Raw genomic sequence first — 6,632 nt, forward strand, 5'->3', positions numbered from 1 at the left:
CCTCCTAAAGACCGGCCTCGCGTGCTTTCTCGCACGTCTCCCACTTGTACCATCTAGGGCATAGAGCATCTAGGGCAGTACCGTGGTAGTGTGGGGCGTGCTCGCTACCGATACAGCGAGCAGTCACCTCAGGGACCAGTACCTTTTCGGCACTGCTCGCAGATTCGCCTCCTGAACACCAGCGAGCGGTGCTGGTGAACTTCGCCCATCGTACACCGAGTTTGAGCTATAAAGATAACCACAGACTCTCTTCTTTTTCTCCATCCCACAACGTACCTCATTCCTTCTCCCTAATTTTCACCTCTTTTCTTCCTCCGGTGACAAAAGATCGAGAGGAGGCCCCCAATGGAGGACGTGAGCTCAGAGTTGATCCTAATTCTCATAGTTGGGCTGCTAGCAGCATTGCTTGGCTTCTCTATGCTTCTGTGTGCAATGATCCTAGATGATCGCCATGACGCTGCTGCCCGAGCGGTGGCTCTCCGGGGCACTGGTGGCCCTGCCACTGGAGGGAAATATGCTTGGTAGTGCTCTACCTGAGCTACGTAGGAGATATCATATTGCTGTCCTTCATTTTTTTTAGCCTTTCGCCACTGGAGGCAGATATGCTTGGTAGTGTTCTACTTGTGCTACCAAGGAGATATCATATTGCTCTCCTTCATTTATTTTTATTTTTATCTCTTCTTTGGGTGGTCTCATCTTGCCGGTTTCATGGTTTTTCTTCTTTGTGCTTGTTGACCTTGTCACATGTTAAAGGTATTATGCAATATAGATCTGTTATTGTTCTCCTTGGCGATTATATACTTTTTCGAAAGCATGACCGATAGATAGCACACCAAGGTGAACCAATAATTGTTTAGTAGTCAGTAAATCATTTGATTATATACTTTTTGGAGAGCATGACCAATAGATAGCACACCAAGGTGAACCAATAATTATTTAATAGTCAGTAAATCGTTTGCATATACGGCGGATTAGAACTTGGTGTTTCACAAATTGTACATAGCTAAAGGTTGCACATGTTTTTTTCGACGGCAAGAAAGTAAAATGAAATCGAACTGCACAGGCAATAAATAAATACAAAATCAAACACATAAAAGGAAACACACATGACCTTAGTTAGTAGACCACAACCAACATACATGACATAGAAGTACAAATACAGATATTTTTACACATGGGAATCTATGAAATACGACCTGATCTCCTCGATGCAACGACAACATCTAATTTCGGCAAGCTTCAGATTGTTAACACCCTCTCTAACCGTTCAGCGTAATCCTCCAAGATGAAGCATTCCTTGAATGCCGAAGGTTGGTTTTCGTTGTGCACATGAGGAACCATAAGCTGTAAACTGGTCAATAGAAAAGTTTACATGTTAAGCTTATGTTCTACGTACTGGTTTATTTTACGTGACCACTTTTTTTTTCATATGTTAGTTAGAAACCAATATTGGGTTGCAATCGTCGCAGAAGGTAACTAAAGATAGAAAGTTTACATTCATAATTAACTTACATATAATACACGCTTAAATACTATTAAAACATGGAGGAGCTTATTTTATTACAACTGGACACAACTTGGTAAACAGGGATTAAAACAACTGAAGGAAACTAAAACGACCGATACTTGCATAGAAGACAAATACGACTACAAATGACTTTAATGCTCGAAATCAAGTCATTTTGGAACACTCTCCTCTGCGGTTAGTGCCAATAATGAAATGATATAGCACTTTTGCGAAGTGCTCGAGTCGTGTGATGGGTGGACAACTACCAGTGTAGTTGATGATGCGGTCTTCGGTGAATGGACGCTGTGGATGCATGCAGAGAGGCACGGCATCAGAGAAATCGTTGCATATACGTGCCAACATCTGTGTTTGTGTCAGGGACTCGGCTTGGCAAGCAGCAACTTCACGTTTAGCCATGTTAAGTTCCCAATGCTTTGAGCGTGCTTTCTCTTGAGCTGATAGGAGCTTCTGCTTTGTTGCCTGCAACATAGGGAAATCATAATCGTTGATTGTGATCGCGTAGTTTTCACAAATGTGGTTTAGTGCTGCCTGGGCAGACCCTTCTTCCGCCTCGTCTTGTGTCGCTACGGGTTCTCCTTTGAAAACCAAAGGGTTTTCATTTATGCTCCCTGTGGAATGTGTGGCTCCCATATGGACGGATGCCTGTATAGTTCCGTGGAGGTACGTGCAGTGAAGGTATCCTTGCACTTCCTGCCTTATAGCCGAGCCGACAATTCGCAGAATGATGCGCCTTGGTATATACACCATCAAGTCGTCGTTCTGCAAATGGATTAAAGTTAGTGACTGCATTACTTTGCATGAGGTTTTACTAATTTAAGTTGAAAACGTAGAACAGATGCATACCATGTCAACGGGGGCAGCATTGGAAGAGGAGCTTGAAACAGCTTTCTTTTCTTTTTTTCTTGACTGCTTTCCTGATAGGAAAGTCAACCAACATGCATGGTCCATGCAACCAATCGCTGCCGCATGCCATACGTTCATCTCATCACAGTGCAGAAATACAATAATTAACCCAAAAAAAAAAGATATGAAATACCAGGCCCTGCATCAGTCAAACAGCCAGTAGCAGGAACATCACACCCACCCAACTCCGCCACGCAAAAAGGGACCTCTGCCAACGTAAAACAAAACCGCACAAATAAGAACACGAACAAACAGCAAGCACCGATCCAATTCAGCCAAACCAAATGCACAAACCGAGAGTAGAATCAATGCATGGGCCGCTTGCCAAGCCGGATCTCCTCCCTATGTATCCGAGCAGAATCGTCACCACCTGAATCCAACAACAAACATAGCAATTAGTCCAAAGAAACAGGCAAAACACAAATAAACGGAAAGAAAAAAGGACCCAAACCAGATTGCGCCGCGAGGTCCACCGAAACAGGAGATCGCCCACAAGAACCACGCACAGAAGACGAACAACGCATAGAGCGACCAAACCGAGAAGGCGAGCGAAGATGAGAAGCTGAAACACCTCGCAAAAATGCAGCGGACCCCACGTCCAATCAAAAACGCTAAAGCCACCAAACGAACCATCACAGCAGTTCAAAAAAATTGAAACAAACCTCTCAACGCACAACTCATTTGTACACACCCGTGTACCAAAATAATAGCACGTGTCTCATTCAAATTTACCCATACGTCTTTTTCACCCAAGTGGGACAATAGTAGAGCGAAAACTCTCTCAGATATAGAGGCTTGGGTATGCATTGTTTTTTCGCGAGAAAATTTCCGATTTATTCATCTTCAATAATGACAGTATAATGAATATAAAAAAATACATCCAGATCCGTAGGCTGGCACGTAAGTATTGAGGAGTTGCCGAAGTGTCGCGCTGATGCGGACGACGACGTTGTGCCGTGTGCGATGCGCGGTGCTGCACGCAAGCTGGACAAAGATGATTGAACCGAGTGATTCGGTCAAGGAAGTTAGTACGTGAAGATAGCATGCAGCTAAATTAGAGGAGTGCGTGGGCAGTTAGTTAGCTCGTGGCCGATCGTGGTCACACTTATCTTGGAGGAAGGGAATGATGTTGGCATTGTTCGCCAAATAATAAAAATCATCATGAATGCTCGCATCCCTCAAGAATGTGTTGCATGGCCATTATGGCTGCACCTCGGCCGCACGAGGAAGGTTGTACCTGGGCTTCGGTGTTTCCTTATGACTCCGGCTCAAAGAACCTCTCAACCTCCACTTAAGCATTTTCTTTTTCTTTGAAATTTCTAGTGCCCAGGGCCGGCCCTGAGGGGGGGCAGGGAGGGCGACCGCCCCGGGCCCCCGATGGTAAGGGGCCCCTCCCAAGGCATGCATGTAGGCAAGGGCCCTTGCCCAGGGAGGCACCAATGCCAGGGACGCAGGGATCGCGCAGAATCAGTGGCCTAATTTCCTTCAATCTCGCACATAAGCCACGCGTACAAACGCAGCTTTCCTTCTATACCACGGCTATTCCCCAACTATAAGTCTGTAGGTGTACGTTGTCATGTAAAGATGTACTCTATTCACCCTTCCAAATTTAGATCGTTATTCCATATCCCAAGCCCTGATCTCGCTCTTCGTGTTTCTCTCGCCGGCAGCGAACACTGAATCGATGGGTTGCTCAAGGCCGAGGCGATCCTATTCTGGGCCCCAATCGCCGGAAACGAATGCACACTTGAGCGCCTCCTGCCAGAGCCAGGCGCCAGTCCACTTTGCGTGTCGAGCGCCCGTCGTCGGATCACCGACGCTGATCCAATCTAACCGATCTTAGGTACATCATATGACCGCTCCTCAGTTATATTGCTAACTAACTAATGCACTTTTCTATACACGATGCATATCTTCCGTCATTCCATCTATATTTTTTTTGGGTTTATCTAAGAATCTGTTCATACCGTTATATATTTGGGTATATTAATTAAAATCGAAATACAACGCGACGGCCGCGCTACATGCTACTGCGAACTTTGTATATTTGAATTTATTAATCCTCCCTTGAATATTGAGCCTAAAGTTGATTAGAAATTTTACTCGTAAAAGAGTGTATAAACTATCATTGGGTTAGTATTTGAATAGCATTTTGAATGATCTATATTTTGTGATATATAACACATAGTTTATTAGTCAAATGGTAGGTTAAAAATAGGCTTAAAACCCGAAGATGATTAATAAATCCAAACAGAGGAAGTACCGTACCGAGCACACAATGTTGATTGCTGGAATTATGGCAACTCGTCATGGGCCCACACTTATGGATCTCACAAGAGATCAACCTTGCACAACGTCATAGATCAAGTTGCAGCAGCAGCTATATGAGCGAAAGTGAGTTAGAAATCTCATATCTACTATCATTGTTATTATTTTTTCTATATTATATAAGGGCCCCCGAGTTTTTGTTTCGCCCCGGGCCCCCAAAATCTCAAGACCGGCCCTGGTAGTGCCTCAAAATAAAAGTGAACAAAACTTAACAAAGTTGATAACAACTAACACAAGTGTCTAGAGGCTATATCATGCAGCAGAACTATTTTGAACCATACAAATGCAACATGCAAGCTCATATACTTGTTCACCAACAGTAGCAAAATTTACAAAATATAAAGCACTAGAACAAAAACTAATTTGACCATTGGAGGAGTCACATACCAAGGAGTAATCCCCCAAATTAAAATAGTTTTGGAAACGAAGCTCCGAGCAAGTAAATCAAAAATCGCATGGGAATGAGCAAGAACATGGGTTTGAAAGCAATGGTGATTTTTGTTGGAAATATGCCCTAGAGGCAATAATAAATGGTTATTATTATATTTCTTTGTTCATGATAATTGTCTATTGTTCATGCTATAATTGTGTTATCCGGAAATCGTAATACATGTGTGAATATATAGACCACAACGTGTCCCTAGTAAGCCTCTAGTTGACTAGCTCGTTGATCAACAGATAGTCATGGTTTCCTGACTATGGACATTGGATGTCATTGATAACGGGATCACATCATTAGGAGAATGATGTGATGGACAAGACCCAATCCTAAGCATAGCTCAAAGATCGTGTAGTTCGTTTGCTAGAGCTTTTCCAATGTCAAGTATCTTTTCCTTAGACCATGAGATCGTGCAACCCCCGGATACCGTAGGAGTGCTTTGGGTGTGCCAAACGTCACAACGTAACTGGGTGACTATAAAGGTACACTACGGGTATCTCCGAAAGTGTCTGTTGGGTTGGCACGGATCGAGACTGGGATTTGTCACTCCGTATGACGGAGAGGTATCTCTGGGCCCACTCGGTAATGCATCATCATAATGAGCTCAATGTGACTAAAGAGTTAGCCACGGGATCATGCATTACGGTACGAGTAAAGAGACTTGCCGGTAACGAGATTGAACAAGGTATTGGGATACCGACGATCGAATCTCGGGCAAGTAACATACCGTTTGACAAAGGGAATTGTATACGGGATTGATTGAATCCTCGACATCGTGGTTCATCCGATGAGATCATCGTGGAACATGTGGGAGCCAACATGGGTATCCAGATCCCGCTGTTGGTTATTGACCGGAGAGGCGTCTCGGTCATGTTTGCATGTCTCCCGAACCCGTAGGGTCTACACACTTAAGGTTCGGTGACGCTAGGGTTGTAGAGATATTAGTATGCGGAAACCCGAAAGTTGTTCGGAGTCCCGGATGAGATCCCGGACGTCACGAGGAGTTCCGGAATGGTCCGGAGGTGAAGAATTATATATAGGAAGTCCAGTTTCAGCCACCGGGAAAGTTTCGGGGGTTATCGGTATTGTACCGGGACCACCGGAAGGGTCCCGGGGGCCCACCGGGTGGGGCCACCTATCCCGGAGGGCCCCATGGGCTGAAGTGGGAAGGGAACCAGCCCTTAGTGGGCTGGGGCGCCCCCCCTTGGGCCTCCCCCTGCGCCTAGGGTTGGAAACCCTAGGGGTGGGGGGCGCCCCACTTGGCTTGGGGGGGAAGCCACCCCCCCCTTTCCCCTTGGCCGCCCCCCCCCCCCCCCCCATGTAGATGGGTTCCAGGGCCGGCGCCCCCCCCCCCTCCAGGGGGCCTATAAATAGTGGGGGGAGGGAGGGCAGCAGCAACACAGCCCCTGGCGTCTCCCTCTCCCCCTGCAACAC

The sequence above is a fragment of the Triticum aestivum genome, chromosome 5D, assembly GCF_018294505.1.
Source record: "Triticum aestivum cultivar Chinese Spring chromosome 5D, IWGSC CS RefSeq v2.1, whole genome shotgun sequence".
Taxonomy (NCBI): Eukaryota; Viridiplantae; Streptophyta; class Magnoliopsida; order Poales; family Poaceae; genus Triticum; species Triticum aestivum.